The sequence below is a fragment of the Onychomys torridus genome, chromosome 13, assembly GCF_903995425.1.
Source record: "Onychomys torridus chromosome 13, mOncTor1.1, whole genome shotgun sequence".
Classification (NCBI taxonomy): Eukaryota; Metazoa; Chordata; class Mammalia; order Rodentia; family Cricetidae; genus Onychomys; species Onychomys torridus.
The window spans coordinates 76,600,473-76,623,777 of record NC_050455.1 but is presented as its reverse complement, the minus strand read 5'-3'; positions in this window follow the sequence as shown (position 1 = coordinate 76,623,777).

Genomic DNA, 23,305 nt, shown 5'->3' with positions numbered 1-23,305 from the left:
ATAAAAAATCAGATGAACCTGTATTTTTTAAAGTGTATTCTTCTCTCATAGAACACATTCTGACTGCAGCCTCCCCTCCCTCCACTCCTCCCAGTTCCACCTGTCCTCTCACCTATATCCACCACTCCTCCATTGTCCTTCAGAAAAAGAGCAGGCTTCCTAGGAATACCAGCCAAACATGGCATAACAAGATGCAATAAGGCTAGGCAAAACCCCTTTTATCAAGGCTCGATGGGGCATCCCAGTAGGAGGAAAAGGGCCCCAAGAGCAGGCAAAAGAGTCAGGACACCCCCTTCTCTCACTGTTAGGAAAGCCACAAAAACCCAAAGCTAAACAACCACATATATGCAGAGGACCTAGTGCAGACCCACGCAGGTTCGGTGGTTGTCAGTTCAGTCTCTGGGAGCCCCTATGAGTCCTGCTTAGTTGATCCTGTGGCCTGTGTTCTCCTGGTGTCTTTGTTCCCCTCCTGGCTCCTATAATCTTTCCTCCTCCTCTTTTGCTACTGGGTTCCTGAGCTCTGACTAATGTTTGGCTGTGGGTCTCTGCATCTGTTCCAATCAGCCACTAGAGTAAGCCTCTTTTATGCCAATCTATGAGTATAGCAGAACATCATTAGGAATCATCATTTCATTGACATTTTTTTTTTTTTGCCAGTCGTATTTGGTTCTATCCTAGGTCTCTAGGCTATCTCACCTCTGGGTCCTGGCGTGAGCTCTCTCTCTCATGGTATGGGACTCAGGCTGGACCAGTCCCTGGTTGGCCACTCCCACAATTTCTGCACTTTTGCTCCGGTACATCTTGTAGGCATCTAAGGTACATCAAGTGTGCATCTAAGGTTTTGTGGCTAGGTTGTTTTCCCGGTCCCACCACTGGCAGCCTTGTCAGATTACTGAAGATGGCCTGTTCATGCTCTGTATCCTCCATGACTAGGAATCCTCTCTATGGGCACTCTCACAGGTTCCAGGAAGTTTCCCCTGCACTAGGTTTCCACTTCTCCCTGTAAATGCCACCCCCCCCCATTCCAGTAGTCTCTCCCTATGCTCTCTCCCTCTGTCCCTCATGCAGTAGCTTCATGTAGGGCAAGAGATATAGAGGCTGAAAAAATTTAGTTATAGTTATAAAAATTCAGGTGAACTTTTAAATCTCCATCTAATCCTCTAGTTGAAGCAAATGATTCTGTAATAGTCAGTGTATCACCAGAAAGAGGAAGAGACTAAAATAAACAGGGATAGATTGAGACACTGTGTGTATGATGTGTGCATGTGTGCATTGTGAATGCAAATGCTCAAAGAGACCAGAGGTTAATGTCAGGTATCCCTTTCCTGTATTTTTTTGAGTTGAAGTCTCTCTGGACATGGAGCACACTGATTTGTCCAGACCATTGCATAAGCGACCCACTAGTCTCTGCTCTATAGCAATGAGATTGTAGACAGACACAGGCAGGTTTTTGACTTGCATACTTGTGTTCTGATGCTCTGTCTCCTGCTTTGTCATCATCGGGTTTATTGATTCTAGACACAATCCCCATTCTCTTGTTTCAAAGCAATCAGGCTTTATTTCAGCCGAGGTACAAGGCTTCTAACATGTAGAGAAACATCTTAATTATTTGCAGATGACTAAATACTTGAGCATCACAGAAGATCATCTAAATTATTCAATAAAGATCTGCAAAGAGGTCCACTATAGAAAGATTGTGAAGTCTTGTTCCGCAGCCAAGGGCAGAAACCTACTGTGTGTGGCATAAGAACCTGTTGTCAGATCAGGAAGAGCAAATGTGATGACCTTGTTCAAAAACAGTGAGAAAGAAAATGGATGCAATACATATAATTCTAATTAAATATTTTGATAATTTGAAATTCATGTGATATTTGGTAATTTTGTTTAAGATGAGCATTTATATTTGGAAGCCTTTAAGTGGTGATAGGGATGGATGTTGAATTGAAATTTTAATACTATTGATAGTAACAAAAATAGTCACTGCATGATATATTAATATGTATGTTCAAGAAAGACATATCTGTACATGGGAAGTAGAAGAAGCCCATGCCTTATCTAATTCCCAAAACAAGTTAATACTTTGTAAATTACTAATTTTTATTAGTAAAAAACTGTATATGAAAAAAACTTGTACTTCCATGAAAGGACACACAGATACATATACACACATGCACACACACACACACACACACACACACACCTTAATTATTATATTGTTTTGACTGATCATGATGTAGAAAGGCAGTGATATAAAAGGAGCATTTAATGTGGCCACACTGGCATTAGAAACATAAGTTGGACTGACTGCTATTTGCTTTAGTACATTCTTTAAAAATAATTTATATTATTTAAAAACAATCTCAGTACTTTGTGCTAAATTTTTCAAGATTGAATGTAGGGCAATATTTACAGTGACATTTCATCCTTGCTATGGAATTTTAACCTGTAAATGCTATTGCAAATAAATCTTCCTAAAAGAGAATGGCTGAAAAAATTGAAACTCCGTGTGCACTGAATGTTGTTCTTACAGGCACTTACCCTGGATTATATAAATCAAAGGTAATGACGGTTGTTAAGTCTCCATTTTCTCCAGCTCCATTTCATTTTATGCCTCAGTCCCTGGGTTTCCTGGGTGACACACACACTTCCTGTCTTTTCCCCACATCCTTGTCATTTTTACTGGCTTTATTCTTTAATTTGAACTTGAATCACACCGCAGCCAACCATCCCTGTCATCTGCTTTTTCCATTTTTCTCCTTTTAGTTTTGCTTCAGGTTTTTTAGCTCTGCCCTTCTATATTCTTTCTGAACTTTTTCATACACAAATAGCTTTTATCTCAAGTACTGAGAACTCTTCTAACCTAAGGTTTTCTGACTTCAGAATGTGGTCTAGAAAGAATTTGAGCTGAATGGACTCACTGAATTCAAGACTGTGATTAAATAGATCAGTTTACAAGTTTGATTTATGGAAATAGAACACGAGTAACACAAACATGTTTTAGGAATAATTTGGGTTCTTTTAGTTAGAATTAGAATAATTTTCATGAGCAAGAAATACAGTCTGCTTTGATTATTAACACATTTATTGTTGGTCTAGTCTGTGGGGATGCCACACTCATGGCTCTTAGTGAGATACATATTACCTCACTGGAAAGAGGCTGTGAGAAATGGTTCCACCACTTTGTGTGTCTGATTGAATTTTAACCCAAATTTAGTCTGTATAGATATTTAATTCTTTCTAGTTTCCTTCTGAGTGTCTAGAGAATGCATGATGAGGCTTCATTGATCATTCATCATTAATACTGAAGATTAATGCTCTAAAATATCTGGGTGAGTGTTGAGACTGCACGTATTAGCTCTTGGTGCACTGACTTTTGGTACGAAGTATTACCAACATCCAGTCAGTGTTGTGCAGGGCAGTGTTGGAACCAGCCTATCAGAACCCTGTGTAATGTCCTTTATGGTTCTGCTTGGTGGGTCGTCCCCTCTAGTGACTTCCTTATTTCTTCACGATGCTGGGCCTGACTCCTCCAGGGTGGATCTTGGTTGTTGCTTATTATTTTATCTTAATATCTCATTTGTTTCTTGGCTTACAAAGTTTACTGGCTTGGGGAGGGAAGCACTTGCAGTGTGACTCTACCCTGGCTCTCCTGTTTCCTGGCTTGTTCAGTTCTGAATGTTAATTTCTTACCAGGTCACTTTCCTGTTGTTCTTGGTCTCTCTTTTGTTCTGTATCCACACACTCCTAGAATCCATCAAAAGCCTCCCCAGTTAAAAATAATCATTGTAGATCTTTATTATCCTTTTGCTATTATTGCAAAGAATTTTAGGCACAAAGGCAGTGAAAGTGCACTTGAGTTTTGTGTCCAAAATGTGAACTGATACTCAAAGAGGTCATTCTCAAAGCACATTGAGATCATAATGTGAAAGGAGTAACGGTGATCTCGTTAAAACTTAAACACAATAGAGCGTGTAGAGAAGTTAGTGTACAACATTAACTGTCAGGCAATGGGCCTCTCTGTCAGTCATGGGGGGTTTTTAAGATCGGTCCTGTCACACAGAACAGTCCTGATTCTGGAAACGTTCTTCAGCCCACTCTGTTCACTGTGTTCTCTGCTAGCCACATGTGGGCATTGAGCACCCGAGATGTGGCTGATGCTACCAAGCAGCCAACATCAAGATTCTGAGCAGTTTTGATTCAGTTAAATGTGAACATCTACCTCGTTGGACAGGTTCTCCTTTGTGAGTGGATCATCATTTGCCACAAGTTCTTCTTTTTTAATCATTCATAATTATCATTCATAATGAGTACCTTTTTTTAATGAATGAGAACTTTCACTTTAAAAATGCCTACTAGTTTTTGGTTGTGAGCCTAGCCTTTAATGGGTGGGGGAGGGGCTGGAGGAGGGAGGACAGGAGAATCTGGGGCTGATATATAAAATTAAATTAAATTATAAAATAAAAAAAAGTTGAAAAAAAGAAAAAATGCCCACCAGTTTTATTTTTAGATCATTAAAATAACTATTCCTTAAAGACTGGGTATATGTTCCTGGTTGTCGCTTTCATACCCTCAGGATCTGTGGCGGTGTCTGGCAGTAGCAGGTCCTTACAAGCATAGCTGACTTAGTCAAGAGGACATGAAGGAATCAGGGTGCAGGACAGTTCCAGCAGGACATGGGGAGGTGAGGATTTCAGAGGAGTGTTACCTTGTAAAGAAGAGATGCACTGCCTTCCACTTCAAAAAGTCCTGTAACAAAAGCTTTCGTGTTATCACAGAAACACTTTCTACGTTTCATGTGAAGCTTTTATTCGTCCTGGAGGCACATTTGCCCTTTTCTTTGTCCTCGTTTTCACTTAGTGAAATCTTCAATATTCTTTAAGATTTAACTCAGGTGAATCAAATATTTCTTGTTCTTTAAGGACTATTCTTTTACTCTTCGCCCCAACCCTTTCCTATCCAGGGCCAACGTCCCCAGGGTCTGGTTAGGAAATATCTATTCTTAGCTATATTAGCTGCTCTTACCTGCACGTTCATGTCTCCTCCACAGTCCTGTTTTCTTGAAGCTGGCACCATGTCTTCCTTCAGTATGGCTTCTAGCATAACGCCTGAAAAATGTGGGCGTGTGACCAGCACTTTTATTCATACTAGTTGCTGAATGGATGATTGTAGAAAGCACTGGTAGCCTTGAAGACAAACATTCAATATCCCAGACTATTGGTGACTGTAGTGCTCTTCCCTTATTTGTAGTTATCAGAGGTTAGGGAAGAGGTGTTATCTCTCTTGGTATATAATAAATACATCCTTGATATTGTTTAAAAATGTGGTTAAAGGCCAAGCATTTACAAGTGATTTGTTATATCAATGTATTTACCAAACATGATCACACTTTCATCAAAATCTCATTGCTTTATATGCACACTTGGAAATGCCGAGATATATTTTGTGTCCGGGTCATATTTGGTCACTATGGAGCTGTTATGAGAAGCTGCTGCCTTCTGGAGGTCTTCTGTGCCTCAGAGTGGAGAGGAGCCCTCTCCTCCAGTGCAATTTGCATGACTGTGAAGTAGCAAAGCAGTCAGGTACTGATAGTCTTTTTCACAAGAGCAGGCAAGACATAAGCACCCTATTGTCCTTTAAAATGAGATATGCAGAGAGACATGCTTTCAATAACAAAACATCCCAGGATGTCTTATGTATTTCTAAGAGAGAAGAGGTGAAGAAAGACACAGAAACAAGGCCCTGTCACAATGAAAGCTGGAAGAGGATTAAATACTGTGTGGCCTGAGGAGATGCTTCTAGACCATGATATCCAGGAGCTGCTGCAGTGTAAGTGAAGCAGCTTGGAGTTGACCAGAATTATGGAGGCAGACACATGGCTGAAAGGAATATGGCTGTACAGACTCTCTACTTCCACCTCTACCTAGGACCCTGCAGATGCCGTCTGTGGGAAGAAGCACAGCACCCCTATTTATGCCTGGAAAGATGGTTTGGATGCCACTCTGTTTCACGTCTCTCTTTGCTCAGTGTTTCAGGATCATATAGCCATGCTCAGTGTCTTATGTGGGTGCTGGAGATTTGAACACAGATCTGCAGGCTGGTAGAGTTAATGCTCTTATATACCAAGCCATCACCCCAGAACCATGAACTAAGTTTTAAAGCAATATTATATAGCATAGGATTTGGTTCAACACACATTTTAGGCAAATGATACATATTATTTTTCTTGGATTAACATGAAATATCACAGACCAAGTGACTTGCCTAACAGAATTGGCCTTGAGACAGAGTCAAAGGTTAAAATACTGGTGCGGGTGGGTGTCCTGACTCTCATCTGTCTGTCTTCCTGCCTTCTTTTCACATGGTCTGCCCAAGCAAATATCTGGGTCTGGATTGCCTCTTCTTTCAGAGATGTCAGTCCTCAGGGCACGTGGCTGGTACACAAGACCTCGTGCCACCTAATTACCCCTCTAAAGATCTGTCTTTGGTAAAGTTACAGTGTAAGACCCCGAGAATCCGAGCTTTGCTGTCTGAATGTTGGAGGGACACAGTCTGGTGCATTATAAGATAGAGTCTAAACATTTTAAGACTTTCAGGTGTGCATCCCTTTCACTTACTGTGAGTCTTACAGAAGTAGTGCAAACGAGCCAGGGTGCTTGTGTTCTGGTACAGTTTTATTTAAGGACATGAGATTGGAATTTTATATTGTTTTCATACATCATAAAGCAGTTTCTAATTTTTTAGTCTAATCATTAAAAAACATTTCCTGTCTCATAATGCTCTCTAGAAACTATCACTGGGCTATAGTTTATCATCCCCCAGAAAGGAAAATGTTTCTGAAGTTTTGCCTAGTAGAGTGCTGGACAGCCAAGCTCACACTGATGTCTCAATTTGAGTGGATTTATGTGGGGGAACTTGTGTCCTGACAAGTACTTCCAGGGTGAACTCAGCCTGCTATGGAGACACTTTGTTCTTTGCAGGGATACACTTGTTCAAATTGAATAAAGCCATTCATCACTGTGAGAGTATCGACTATGCCACTTTTGCCTGGTGGCTAGGACAGAAATCACACACACACACACACACACACACACACACTGACCTGATTACCACAAAGCTGCCTGTACAGGAGCCTTTTCTGCAAGAGGAGTTTCATGTATTGTTTATAGTTACAGTGTATTTTATATATTCTTCATATTAATGCTTTCTACAGCTCTCTTACAGGACAATATTCCATTAGTGGGCCCATGCTGGAGCAGCTATCTCAGGCCATCAATAAACCCTAATGTGACAACTAGGAAAAGCTGTCTTCCTTTTTTTCCTAGTCTGGTATCTGTCCTCTGACCTCATGGCCTCTTTTTTGTGTCTAACACAGAATCCACCTAAGGAAGAATCCAAAACTTTGACTATGTTCCTCATTAAATTGTATTCAACTTTCTGGGTGTTCTTGCCAGCTCTTGTCATGTTTCCTGTATGGTAACATAAGATGAGCTGGGCAAGGAGTCTTCAAGGGGGCCTGAGCATGTGCAGTGGGCCTGGGACCTTGCAGAGAACTGCTCACTGGCACCTGTTTTACTTTGGCAAACTTGAGTGTAGCAAGTGTTTGTTATGGTTACCTGGGGCAGCCCCTCACCTATGCACACTCCCTGACCTTCCTAGGAAGGAAGGACTTTGGACTTAGTTTTGAAACCCACTCTAGGAGATTTGAACCTTCTTCTATGTCTCCTTTATGGATGACCTTGATGACCACCATGCTCTTGGAGCTGGAGAATTAAAGGCAAGTGTTTAGTGCAAGCAGCAGAAACCAGTTAAGATGCTCATTGATGACCTGACAACACAATTCCAGCTCCCTGCATCAGTTTCTGGATTGGAGAAGTCAGTCCCTTTCCTCCCCTGCCTCACAGCACAATTCTCCTACACATGCAGAACCCTCTGGAGTAGACAGAGTAGGTTTAGGGCACAATTTCAGTTTTTCTGATCCAGGATAGCTTTTGGCTAATTCCTATAACAGCCAGTGGAACTGTATGAGATGACAGATTCAGATATTTTCAGTGGTCTGGACCCTTGCTTGGTCTCCAAGACCCTGGATTGGGACTGGTGAGGCATGTAGTATAGCTTCAGGGCAGGACACTACCTGGGGCATCTGCATAAAGTTGGTTGTAACCAGCCTCGGTGACAGGTTCAAGTCAGTGATGGAGGTAGAGGATTGCAAAGGTCAGAAAGCACCCAAAATACTTTGTGTTACCTCTCTCCATATACCAATTGGATCTAAGCAGTGTTCTCAAAGCAGGAGCCAGCTACACTTCCCCTAAAATGGCTGCAATTAGGTGAGCAAAAGAAGTACAGGTTTCACCGCTGATGCTACTAGAGACTGCAATTGGAAGCCTCTACTCCTTGACACTGTGCATTCTCATTTCCCTCATTACCCATGTCCCACTGAGCCGTTTTCCTCACATGAACTCATTCAGACACATTCTTTTCAGAGACTGAGGTGGTGTGTTTCTTTTCTTTTTCCTTCTTTTTTACAGGATTGGTAGCTGCAAAGATCTGTTCATGCTTAAAAACATGAAAGTAGCTTAGTGAATTGTTAGTTCAGAAGTAACAGTACACATAATATTGCCTACATCTGCATGGGTGTACGTCCACCTACCACATCACAGTTAGGCTTTAGCGGTCACACCTCTGAAGAAAACTCACTTTTTCCAACCCCAGAAGCCATTAGTTATAAATAGCTTCTCAGCTATGGGTGCAACTTCCTGAGTCCCTCTTATCCATGTTGAAATTTTAGCTGACATGATTTTGTGCAAGCAGTCACATCTGTGAGTTTGTGTATACAATGGTGTTGAAATGTCTACCAAACACTGTTTTACTGCAGACATCCACTATCTCTGGCACTTACAATATTTTCACCCTCTCTTTTATGATTATCAATGAGTCTTGGAGAAAGAGGGTATAATATAGACAATCCATTTAGAGCTGAGAACTCCTAGTCTCTTACTCTTTATGTGTTGACTAGTTGTAGGTCTTTGTGTTAACTTCTGTCTACCGTAAAAAGAAGCTTTGATGAGAGCAGAGAGATGCTCTAATATATGGGTATAAAGATAAGAACTTAGGGGGCAGTTTATTATTACACATATTTAGCAGATGAATAGTATTAGGTTCTCCCCTAGAGCCTATGAGCTAGCCATCCATATATTTTTGACCCAGTTAGTGGTTCAAGATAGGAATTCTGTTTTGTGAAGAAGGTTTTGAATCTAATTATCTAAATCTAAAGTGGTTCATTACTCCCAGAACATTCATGCCACTGGTGTACCAGTGGGCTTATCTTGTGAGGCCATTCGTTATTGTAGCTCAACAGGACAACATCTAGGTATACTGTTGATCACTCCTCCCAACCCAGTAGTATGCATAGTGCATTCCACCGCCAAGAAAACTAGCCAGTAGGAATGAAAATTCCAGGTCAGTATCAGCTTGAGTCTTCCATGTTCTGTGGCTCAAGAATGTAGTGTCTTCAGCAATAAGTTCTTACTACAAAGTTTTGGAAGATAGCCAAGAGCAATGACAATAGCCTGAAATGTTTGTGTGTGGGATCTATGGAGCCCCACTGACAATAGCTCAAAAGGAGATAACCCATGCCTTGCACTGGACTATTTCTTTGATAGCTTATGGTGCCTGGGGGAGGGGAGCACTGGACAATCTTGTTCTATTTTTAAAAGATATTCATTTTTTATTTTTAATTTAAATATTTTTGAGAATTTTATACATGAGCGCTATACTTACATAGTTCCACTTCTTTCAAATCCTCCTTGTATCCCCTCACTCCCTCTCAAATTCACAACCTCTTTAAAAAAAGTCATCATTCAATAAACACATATATATTATACTAGGCCCATTTAGTGTTTCTCCTATGTAGGTGTGTGTAAGGCTGATCCCTTGGGATACCATAGTCTATTTCTGGGGAAAACAATGTTTTCCTTCTCTCAGTAGCCACTGATTGCCTATAGCTCTTCATCTAGAAATGGGCCTTGTGAAATTTATAGCATCCATATTGGGATGCCAACTGGTGTTGTCATCACTCAGGTCTTGTTTAGGCGACTGCACTGTTGAAATTTCATAGGTGAAGCATCCCTGTCGTGTTTAGAACACACTATCTCACAGCAAGTGTGCTAGTTTTCGGTTTCTTACAATCTCTTCTTGCTTCCTCTTCTGTGACTTTTCCTGAGTTTCATGTGTATGGTTTGTGTTGCAAGTATGCCAGCTAGAGGTTGACATCACATGTTCATTTACTCTGAATTTTGACCAGTTGTGGATCTCTAGATTATATACTTCTGCTTTATAAAGAAGCTTCTTTGATGAGTGATGAGAGCTATACTTATTTGTGGGTATAAAGATGTGCATTTGAAATACAGTTAGAAGTCATATTGGCTTAGGAAAATGGAAGCTCCTGTACACTTAAAGAAACAACCAGTTGAATGAAGATGAAGCCTGTAGAGTGGGATAAAATGTTTCCCAGTTATAGATACAATTGAAGATTGATATCCAGAATATGCAAACTCCATTTGAAAAATGGACTGTGGACCTAACACAGAATTCTCAAAAGAAGAAATAATAATTGCTAAGGAGTATCTTAACAAATGCTCAGTATCCTTAGTAATTAGGGAAATGCAAATTTAAACTACTTTGAGGTTTTATCTTACCCTAGTCAGAATGACTAAGATAAAGAAAATAATTGAGAATAAATGATGATAAGCATACATGGAAATGGAAGGGGGAAAATCATTGTTAGTGGAATTGCAAACTCATGTATTCAGTATTGAATTCAGTGTGGAGAATTCTGAAAAATCTAAATGTAGATCTACCATGTGACACAGCTATACCACTCGTTGGCATATACCCTAAGGACTCTATTTCCTACCATAGAGATAACTTGCTCACTTAGGTTCACTGCTGTTCTATTCATAAGAGATAGGAAATAGAAACAACTTAAATTTCCTTCAACTGGTGAATTGATAATGAAAATGTGGTACATATTCATAGTGGAATACTATACAGCTGTAAATAAAATGAGAACATAAAATTTTCAGATTAATGGTTAAAACTGGAAAGTATTATACTGAGTGAGATCATTAGACACAGAAAGGCAAAGGTTGTATGTTATCTCTTATTTATGGATACTAGCTGTAAATCTCTATATGAGTATATAACCTGAAGTAACTGCAGAAGCCAGGAGAGTAAAAAGGGGACCTCTGGTGAAGGAGGGAGAAGAATCTCAAGAGAGAGGCAGTAGAACACCGGTGCAAGAAAGGCGAAATGGAAAAAATAAGGGACTTTATCTGGGGAATGGGGGAAAGGGAGGTAATACAGAGAAAGTGAAAGAAAGGAGAGGTAAATAACATTGGGGTATTTGAATGGGGCACAAGGAAATATTGTTTTATAAGCTTACTTAACACAGCATGAGTGATGGGGAAAATCAAGATAAATAGGTGATAGATATAGGTAGATAGATGATAGATGGATAGATAGATCAGAGACGTATCAAATGGAGTTACGGTACTTGGAATGATAATGCTGTCCCCGAGAGACATAGGCTATCTAATAAACCCCTAGTGTAAGACATGTAAAACCTCTTTTGAATTTCTGGTCAGTCAGAGATTACCCCAAACCAATACTGATTACTGTATTGACCTTGGCTGCCTCCCAACACTTGAAGATAAGATCCTATTGCTGAGGGCTAGAAAGACTAGGACACAGAACTTGTAGGAATTGAGCTGACTCCCAACCCAGCCTTCCTCTTCCCAGAATTCTCCTCTTCTGCTTACCCCACCTATACTTCCTGCCTAGCTACTGGCCAATCAGCAATTTATTTATCAACCAATCAGAGCAACACAGTCACAGTATACAGAAAGACATCCCCAGCAAGAGTCCATTAGCCACTTGTAGTAATCTTCATTATCCATTCATTAGTTCATGAACACATAGGATGATTCTATTTCCTAGCTGTTATGAATAGAGCAGTAATGAACATGATTGATAAAGGATCTTGATAGTGGGAATTAGAGTCTTTTGGGTATATGTCCAGAAATAGAATATGGTAATATGATAATCTTATTTATAGCTTTCTGAGGAACCTCTATATTGGTTTCCTCTATAGTGATTACCTCAGTTTTCACTCTTACCAGCAATAAATAAGACTTCTCCTTTTCCCACATCCTAATCGACATTAGTTATCATTTGATTTCTTGATGATAGCCAATCTGACTAGTGTGAGATGGAATCTCAAAGTAGTTTTAATTTTCACTTCCCAGATGATTAATGATGTTGAGTATTTCTAAAAATGTTTATTAGCTATTAGTATTTCTTATTTTCAGAACTCTTTTCAGATCTATAGCTGATTTACCAATTGTTATTTATGTTTTGTTTTTTTGAAGTTCTTTATATATTTGAGACCTTAATCCTCAATCTGATATATATATAGCCAGAAAACCTTTTCTCCCACTTTCTAGTTTGTCTCAAAGATGAGAACTTTTGCTTTCTGTCTTATGCATGCTGCTTTGAATGACTGTAAAGGAAAAAAGTTGTGTGTGTGAATTCTAAATGTGTGTGTGTATACATATATATTTGTTTTACATGTGTGTATTTGTATATGTGTGTGTCTGTAAATTCCCTGGGTTTAATTTCTGAAGCAAATGCCTCACTATTTAATAATCTTTAATTCTTATGTACAATGTGTATTTAAAGAGTTCAAGGCTCTACTCCACCTTCATCTCTCTTCCTGGCCTCACTCCTTTTGCTCTGAATTGCTTGAGGTCCCTGATGTGTGAAATGCACATTGCATAGCTGTGTCCTCTTAAGTGAAACACTCACTCCTGGAAAGAGAAGGAGGGTCCTAAGACCTAGGAAACTCATTTAACTTACTAGGCTCAGAATGCTCATGAAACTTAAAAGATTCACAAATTCTTGTCTCAGATCCTAGGATCATTACACAGTTTTTGAGACTTGTGAGTGGAGCTGCCCAAAGGGAGCTCCAGGTGTCTTTCTTGAGCTGTCACCAATGTTTTCGTTATGGCACTGCTTGCATCACCCATATTCCTTTATTAAACAATGTATTTATTAATTAGTTGAAAATTCCATACAATATATTTGAACATATATACCTACCTGCCCCAACACCTTTCACAACTGCCCTCACATCCTTTCACACCCAACTTTGAATTATCTAATTTTTTCCCTTTCCCCATAAAGTTTAGTTAGAATTGCCCACTTAGTCTTGGGAATGAAGCCTGCCCTGGCATGTCAATTCTCTATCAAGCTTCCCTCCTGAAGTTTGTAGTCTTATCAATGAAAAAGTTATAACAGACTAAAATAGGTACCCTATTGCAAAGACTTTACCTGGATACTCATAGAACATGGGAAAAATGAAGCTTCATCACTGCCTACTAGCTTGTTTTCAGTCCTCAAAGGTGGTACTTATACTACCATAGGAGAAAAATCATCATCCGTCTTCTCCAGTGATGAACCCTTTCATCTGCAGTAACAACCTGCTTGGAAAGAAGCCCACTGGTGTAAGAGTGGTAGGAGTGTCATGGGAGTAACCAACCACACAGTGATCCTATTTAAGAACTGTTTCACAAGACAAAACCCATACCTGGATCTGATAATGGGGCAAGAATCAGTGGGAAAACTGCATCATAGGCTAGGGGAAGAACCTTATACTGTTATTCTTTTAATTGTTCACTGTGTTAAACAGACTCCCAATAGCTTACCATTATGCTAGCAGATTAGTTTATTTCTCAAACATCAGAAAAACTTCTTTTACAGTAGATTACAATTAACTGAGCCAGGTAAAGAGAATAAGTGACTGTGGACTGGTAAGCATTCACTGTGACAACTGTGTCAAACTCTCCTCCAACTAAGTCTCAGGAATCATTTGGTAGAGGATACAGAAAGGTTGTAAGAGGCGGAGGTGGTGAATGTCACAAAGAAACTGTTCTCCAGACATGACAGGGCATTTGCACGCACAAGCTTGTAGTAGTTATTACAACATGCACAAGAATCACGCCAGCTCAAGACAGATAAAATCCACGCATGGAGGGGAGTTGGGTATGAAGTCACACTCTTACCTGAGGAGCTATGGGTAATTGATAGCTGCTTGGAGAAGAAGTTATTTTTCTTTAATGATATAGCTCCTGGGACGTCTAACTTGCTCCAGTATACACCCACATTCCTGTGCATCTATAAGTTGCATCAATGGAACTCATTGTGTTGACAAAATGATGAAGAAACAAAATTGTGTGGGTATGGAATTAGGAGTGGATCTGTGAGGAGATGGAGAAGGGCATTAAAATGTTCAGAACACAATGCCTATGTTTTTTATTTAAAAAGTAGGAAAGAAAGAAAGGGGGGAAGTGTAAATATGAGTCATCTTTGAGTCACAATGTGAAGGCAAAATGAGAAAAAAAAAGGACTCCTAGCTAAACTATTTAAGTATGAATTATTGAGATAAGAATGAACCAAGTAAACTCAGTATCATGACTCTCTTGGCATTCTACTCTTGAGGAAATGTGCCTTAGAAAAATCTAAATCCATTGGGGAAACATGATGTGGTAATATTGTGTGAAGACCAAAAACTAGAAGCATTTGGCTGGTTTAGCTTTTAGGCTTTGAGCAGCACACTTCAGCTGAGATCCATTTGGATGAGGACTCAGAGACATCCAGTCTGAGGAAACAAGACCAACTGAGGAACTGGCGAGGTGAGGTAGCTGTGGCTTGTTCTGCTTCTCTGATCTTCCAGCATTCACCCCAATACCTGGCCTCAGGTTTGTTCTTATTAATAAGATTCTTTAGGATTCATGCTACATCTGGCGCCCAACGTTCGTGGTATGAATTCATGAAAAAGCTGCTTTTGCCTGTGGCCTTTCGGGCCCCCACTCAGATCTGAGCTACCCTCAGCCAGTTGTGGTGGAGCATGCTGGTAGGATTTGCTGAAGGGGCATAGGAATGAGAAACCCGAGTTTGAGGCTAGCCTAGGAGGCTTGCTAAGGAAAAGCTGTGGCCAGAGACAAGCCACAAACAGTGGCGGTGGGACCATGGAGGCAGCGGCTGCTGCTCCAAGTTGCTGGCTGCTTCTCATCGTGTTGATGACTGTGGTGATGCTGCTACTTGGGACAAAGGGTTTTCTACTGCTTGTTCAGAGAAGAATTGCCAGGACCATCATGTTACAGGAAAGCATCGGAAAAGGTCAGTTTGGAAAAATTTGGCAAGACAAATGGTGGGGAGAAATTGCTGTGAAGATTTTCTCTTCTAAGGAAGAATATTCGTGGTTCTGAGAGACAGACATTTATCAGACTGTGATTGCTCCAAACCACAGCAGAGGCAAATAGAAAAAAAAATGTCTGCAGGGAACCATGACCATGCCTAACAGTGACTTTGAAATCTTCAAAGAGATGACAGGATCACACAATGATGATTCCACATGGACTATGGTAAAACCATTAAGCTGATTAACACCACGGAAAGATCGACTCTGGACTACAAACTACTCAGGACAATTTTGAGATGGCTAGCTGAGATGATCCAGCCTGACAGGCTACGTGAACAAGGACTTGAAACAAGCCCTGCACTTTCTCATTATGCAGAGACTGGACAAATGATACAGGACTTGACAATTAATCCAAAAATTTTCTTTTCAGGATTCCCTAAAGATGTCTTCACCCCCAGAAAGCAGGAAGTAATTAAAAAAAAAACACAACACCCACATTCCCAAGAGATGGGATGGGAGGATTTTGGTCATTTAATGAGTTATGGATGTTGTCATTGTTTATGATAGTTGGCTACAAGTTGTTAATTGTTAATGGTCAGGAAAAAAGCTGAACAAGGAGATTAGATTCAGAGTTTTTGTTTAAAAAAAGAAAAAGAAAAAAGAGAATATAGTTATGAAGTAGTAATGAGTTATGGATATTGTCATTGTTTATGATGGTTGGTTACAAGTTGTTAATTGCTAATGGTCAGGAAAAAAGCTGAACAAGGAGATTAGATTCAGAGTTTTTGTTTAAAAAAAGAAAAAGGAAGAAGAGAATATAGATATGAGGTAGATCATTGAATCTACTCTGAGAAAAAAGATAAAATAATAGGATAAATGGGTAGATCATTGAATCTACTCTAAAAAGACAAAGGGGAGGATATAAAATGATAAAAGGTAGCTTACTGAATCTATTATATAGAAAAAAGAGTATATGGGTATGATAAGACAAAAAGGGAGATTATTGAATCTACTTTTTAAAAGGAACTACTTGTTTTACATAGGATAAGTAATGAAAATTTTTTGTCTGAGTTTATGAAATGTTAATGGACTAGACATTGTTAATATAACTCTTGACTATAACCTTCTTTTATTATTTTATTTTTTATTTTTTGGTTTTTCGAGACAGGTTTTCTCTGTGTAGCTTTGTGCCTTTCCTGGAACTCACTTTGGAGACCAGGCTGGCCTCAAACTCACAGAGATCCGCCTGCCTCTGCCTCCCGAGTGCTGGGATTAAAGGCGTGTGCTACCACTGCCTGGCTTCTTTTATTGTTTCAGACAAAAAGGGGAAATGTGGTGATATTGTATTCCCCAAAATATTGTGCACCCTAATAAACTTATCTGGGGTCAGAGAACAGAACAGCCACTAGATACAGAGGCCAGAAAATGGTGGCACTCATACCTTTAATCCTATCACTTGGGAGACAGAGATCCATCCGGATCTCTGTGAGTTTAAAGCCACACTGGAAACTGCCAGGCATGGTGACTCATTCCTTTAATCCCAGAAAGTGAGCCTTTAATCCCAGGGAGTGATGACAGAAAGCAGAGAGATATATAAGGAGTGAAGACCAGAAACTAGAAGCATTTGGCTGGTTTAGCTTTTAGGCTTTTGAGCAGCAGTTCAGCTGAGATACATTTGGATGAGGACTCAGAGGCTTCCAGTCTGAGGAAACAGGATCATCTGAGAAACTGGCAAGGTGAGGTGGCTGTGGCTTATTCTGCTTCTCTGATCTTCCAGCGTTCACCCCAATACCTGGCTCCAGGTTTGTTTTTATTAATAAAACCCTTTAGGATTCATGCTAAAACATGATGCTGTGGAATTTATTTGTATGGGTCATTTGAGAAGTTAAATTAGCTCGTTACAAATAGAAACATATGAAATACATGTGAAGTTAGTCAAACCTGTAAATTTACAGTAAGCTGATATTCTCTAAAAATGTCATTACGTACACAGAAATAACAATTTGATATACTATAGCTAAGTAGCAGGCAAAAAGTTTTGAAGGTATCAGAACTGTAAATATTCCTATTGTTTTGGATGTTTGAAATATCTTTTTGATATGATAACTTCAGGTATGAGATTCATTCAAGTAAAAAATGTATGAAAATGTTAAAAATATGCTACTTATGAGTGCCAGGATACTTTCATGTGTGGTTAATCACTTAAATGGCAGTAAAATATGCAGGCCAAGTGTAATTATTTCTACTTGGCAGCAATTTTCTGTAAAAATTGGTAAGATAAATCACTGCTTACAGTTTACATTGACTCTTTTGGGGAAGAAAAAGACAAGTCTCTTTACTGCTATTGATATTTTTACTTCTTTGGATGAAATATTTCCCACACTACCAACTCTGCTCAGAAATAAATTCTGAGAAAACCTCATTAGCTCATTTAAGGATCAATCCATTTTTCAAATTTATACAGTATCTGTACAGTTAACAATAGATCCCAGACAAACTATGTGAGCCCAAACAACTAAATCTTCATATATTTTCATTTAAAATCTAAGAAGCAGTCATCTCATTTTATCCTGTTCTGCTCAACCAGGATGTACAGATTAAACCCAGCTTCATGAACTGGGGTTCGTATTTATCACTTAAAAATGCATTAGCACATGCAATATGTATTCTTGTTGCTAAGAATTCAGACAATATCCATAAATCTTAATCTCTAATGGCACAATCAATCTCATTCCTCCTTGCATAAATAACCATGTATAATTTTTTTTTTTTCACCTTCCAACAGTGCATGTATTATTTAAATTCTTATGGGCAGGGCAGGGCTGAAATAAAAGTATCCCTGGAGCTGTTCATGTCTCAGAACCAAGGTAGACCTCTTCTCACAGTGATAGCTGCAGAGGGAACTTTCTCCTTGGGTGTTGTATGTGAGTCCCTTTGCTTTCATGACAGCAAGTTTCCAGTGCTTGCCCATCCTTAAACATTCTCATCCCTAAGCATTTCTGCAACTCTGACATCACCTGCAAAAGCTCTGTTTAAATTTTTAAAAAATAAATTCTATGAGAATTTCCTTCAATGTATTGATTACATTCACCTCCAACTCCTCCCACTACCTCCTCCTAGATCACCCCTCACCTTCTTACCACTCCAATTTATTTCTCCTTTAAAAAATTTAGTAGTCCAGTGACTCAACTCCAAGTTGTGTTATCCATATGCTCTGGGGATAGAGCCATCTACTGGAATATGACACAACTAAGAGACAAATCCTTAAAGAAAATGGACTTTCTCACCCAGAATCTATTAACTGTCCAAAACTTGACAGTTAAGGGTCAGAGCTTACAAAACCCTCCTGACTTCATGCTAGAATGCTTGCTGGATTGATCTTGTGCAGGAAACCACAGATGCTATGAGTTCATGAGTGCAGGTTCTATCATGTCAGGAAGACACTGTTTAGTTCTGGTCCTTTCCAACCTCTGGCTGTTGCAATCTTTTGTTCTCTGTTCTGTGATACTCCCTGACCCTTGGGTAAAGGACATGTTATAGTGTCTAGTTTGTGGCCAAACATTCCTCAGTGACTTATTATCACTTCAATCAATTGTGAGTTTCTGTGTTCATCATCATCTATTCCATGCAGAAATGTCTTCAATTAAGTTTGAGAATGCCACTGAATAACAGACAGGGAGATACAAATTTAGAAGCAGTTTGAGCTATGTCCTTTGAGCAAAGTAAGAGTAAAGTTCACCTCTAGGACCTGTGGACTTCCCAGCAATCTTTGTCAGATTTGTAGTGACTTAAACCTATAGGAATGAGGGTCTCAAACTGCTATGTGTTGAAGGGGAGGACCATTTACTGAGCACATGCATTTACTTAAGGACAATGATACTGGCAACCAGTGACCAGCCATAGAGTCGATTTCCTTTCCACCTATTCAACTTGTCATCTGGGCACACTTCAGAATATTTATCTGAATTTTAATCTAGCTTCAGAGATTTATTTATAAGTGTTTTACAGTTTACAAACAATAGTCTCTGGTGGATGGAGCTTTTTGCTGTATTGTCCATTCCTTTCCCCCACCACACCTCCCATCTATAGGAAATGGATGGTGTTTTCTTGGTTGATTTTGTGTGAGCCAGTATTATAGTCTATCCGCTAACTGTGGGTTTTAGATGGTGGCATATTTTCTGTAGCCTCTCCATGTTGTTCTCATCCTTCAGGGATTGTTGTAGTTCCTACTGTTTATGAGATTGTGATTTTTTTTCCAGTAAACAGTTGATATGGTATCCATCCTTACAGCCACAGCTTGGACTCATTTTTAGCACTTTAACTGTCATATGGCTTGGTTCTAATAATTCTGAAAAGCTTACTATTTCAGGGATCAGTGGATAAAGTGCTTGTTGTGCAAGCAAGAGAAACTCCATTGGATACCCAGCACTCACAGCTATGTGTACTAGTGTGAGTCTGTAATCCTAGCACTGAAGAGGTGGAGATTAGAGATTTATCAAGGGATTGTTTGACAGCCAGTGTGGGTGAATCAATGAGTTCCAGGTTCACTGAGAGATTCTGTCACAAAAAAATAAGACGGAGGTGATAGCACATGAACACTGAACATCTGTGGGCTTCTATATGTGCTGACACGGGGAAGTGCACCCATACTCCCACATATGTTTACACACACACACACACACACACACACACACACACACACACACACACCCCAAATACACAAATGAGTATATGACTGCCAAATAATTTACTTCGTTATTTGCTTTAAACCAAATTAATTAATGATTTCAGTTTAGAAAGTTGGTGTTCAGGATAGAATTTGAAATGAGAGCAAAATCCTGGGAAGGCAGTCTTAGAATCACACTATAAAGAACGCACAAGAGGCATGGAGGAGAAGTTTTTTCACTCTGCATGCAATTTCACTGGTCCTGGATATCACATTACCCTGGAGCATTTGTGGCCATAAGCAGGGTTGGTTTACGAGTCTGAGACCCAAGAGGTCAGATACCGTGTGTGGCTGCATTTCCCATTACTGTTATTTACATTCACAGTGCAACTGAATTGGTTTCTTGTTTCTTTTCATTTAATAATGTTTACATTGTAGAAACAAGATGCTAATAAAATTTCTTGGGCATTTTTAAATCTAGCCAGTGAATTCTGTTGTCTCTGGAAATAGAAGGGTTGCTTGGTTGATTTTGTGGCTTCATTTTTCTCTTTCCTCCCCTAACCTGTGTTCCTCACCCCTATTTTCCAATCAGATTCTAAATGTTGATGTGTTTACCTGCATCACCTCCTCGGCTGGGTGCTTCTGGAAACATAGGCACATTTGTTTCAGCCAAGCTTTACAGCATGCTTGGGGGATTAATTACAAAGTATGGACACATTAAAAAAAAATCTGGAAGAATTTAAAAATGCCTTGATGTGGGCTTAGTGGAAAGGATGTTTGAATCAGTCATTAAATTAGTGAGGTTTGAAATCATACTGCATGGGAGGCTGTAAGTGACTTTAAGATGAGCTCTCAGTCTTTTCTTTTCTTTCTTTTTTCTTCTTTCTTTCTTTCTCTTGTTCTTTCCTTTTTTTCTCAGGGATCATGAATTTCTCTTTGTGATTTTGTTTATAGGTGCAAAAAGGGTATAATTAAATCCCTCAAATTATATTTCATGTGTCTGTGGAACCATATCATTTTAACCCATGATATGTTAGTTTTGTAGTTCATGGCTGGTTTTATAGTCCAGAAACATTTTTCTCAGTGCAAGCATGGACTAAGAGCAGAGCTGAGGGCACCTGACATGTTCTCTGAGAAAGGAGTCTGCTGCTCATCTGCAAAGAGCGAAAGGGAAGTCAGGGCCTCTTGCATTCTCTCCCCACTTTAAATTGATGATCAGGGAACTGTTCACAGAAGTAATCTTTCTCTCTCTTTTTCTACCTTCAAAATTCCCCCTGAGGAGCCATAGAAATATGTGAGTAATTGAAATATTTTGTATAATATTTTCATTTTACAGTTTGACTCTGGTGTGAATTTTATGCCCTTAGCTTATTTTTAGATATTCATGCTGGGCCCTGTAATTGAGATTTACAAATATTCCTTTCCAGCCAGGCAGTCAGAAGCATATACTCATGGGAATGCAGCATTTGAACAGAAAATACCTCACCTTTTTTTTTTTTTTAAAGCAGTGACTACAAACAGAACGTTGCATTCCAGTCATGCCAAATGAAATCAAGATCAAGTTAGAATGCAGCACAGTCTAATTAGTAACTCTCTCAAGTCAGAGAACCCGAGCCTCAACTAACTACATGCTATTTTGTGACCTAACTTTCCCTCTTGATTATCATGATTTATTTTTCCACAGTAGTTCAACTTCATTCTTAATGATGATCACCATTCAGTCACTCTGCCTGGAATATGCTATCCTAACACATATCTATGTGTGAAGAAGTTTACACACATACACATAAATTCACACACATTCACGTATACATACAAACATACATACACATATGTATGTACATATTCATGTGTACAGATCTACATGGAAAGGTAGTTCTTCCTCCAAATTCCAATAGGAGGAATTCTTTCCAGTTCTAAACTGTAGATGGTATATACCTGAGTGTCTGTAAGCCAGAGCAATGGCACCATGGCTCAGTCCTTACAGCAGTGATATCTGCTTTCTATTGTCACTCAATTTATGGTAATCTGGGCAAAGGCTTTGGGGAGAGGGAGAGAAAATCCTGCCCTGTAGAGGTAGCTAGCACTGTCCACAAGTTAGATGGGAAACTTAGAGATACAAAATTGTCTTTTTTCTTTTGCAAATCATTTTTGGGATTTTGTGTGTGTGTGTGTGTGTGTGTGTGTGTGTGTGTGTGTGTGTGTGTGTGTGTATGTGTATGATGTATGTGGAACCAGAGGTAATTTTTAGGTTTCTTCCTCTATTGTTCTCTACTTTACTTAAATTATTTTTAATTAAAAAATAAATGCCACCGGGCAGTGGTGGCGCATGCCTTTAATCCCAGCACTCAGGAGGCAGAGCCAGGTGGATCTCTGTGAGTTTGAGGCCAGCCTGGGCTACAGAGGGAGATCCAGGAAAGGCACAAAGCTACACAGAGAAACCCTGTCTTGAAAAACAAACAAACAAAAAAATGCCAGCATATGATGCTTGATATGTGAACCATGATCCAGGGCAGATCCCACACCCTGGGGTATTTGGGTTACCCATAAAGGAATCCATGGGGATGGGGAAGGGAAGAATACAAAGCTGGGTAGGTTGGGAGGTTTGGTGGATCTGGGAGGAGTTGGGGAATACATATGATTAAAATACATTTTATTAAATTTTCAAAGAATTAAAAATATTACTTAAAAGTAAAAAAGTCACACAATGTATTGCGATCATATTTTCCCCTCCCCCAACTTATCCTATGTACTATCCTGCTCCCTACCCACCCAACTTTATATTCTTTCTCTCTCTCTCAAAAACAAAAACAGCTCTGACTTTGGGAACAGATCAGTGTCTTGTTTAGCCACCATCAGAGAAATCTCCTTCTGCAGTAGATGGGAACAAATGCAGAGACCCACAGGCAGACCTTACACAGACAGTGAGAGGCCTTGGAGCACCCATCCTTAAACAGGATGTCTCCATCAATTCCCTCCTCTCAGAGCTCAGGGAACCCCAAGAGTGTAAGAGCCAGAGGGGATGAAGGACACCAGGGGAATAAGCCTTCTGAATCTACTGAGCAAAATTTACATGAACTCACACAGACTGAGGCTGTATGCCCAGGGCCCGCACAGATCCTCAGCATGTAGATTATGGCTTCCAGTTTAGTGTTTTTGTTTTTTTAAATGGGACTTCTGATTCTTGTGCCTTTTTTTTTTTTTTTTTTTTTAGTTTTTTTGAGACAGGTTTTCTCTGTAGCTTTGGAGCCTGTCCTGGACTAGCTTTGTAGACCAGGCTGGTCTCGATCTCACAGAGATCCACCTGCCTCTGCCTCCTGATCGCTGGGATTACAGGCATGTGCCACCACCGCCGCCTGGCAAAAGTATGTTAGTGAGTGTTG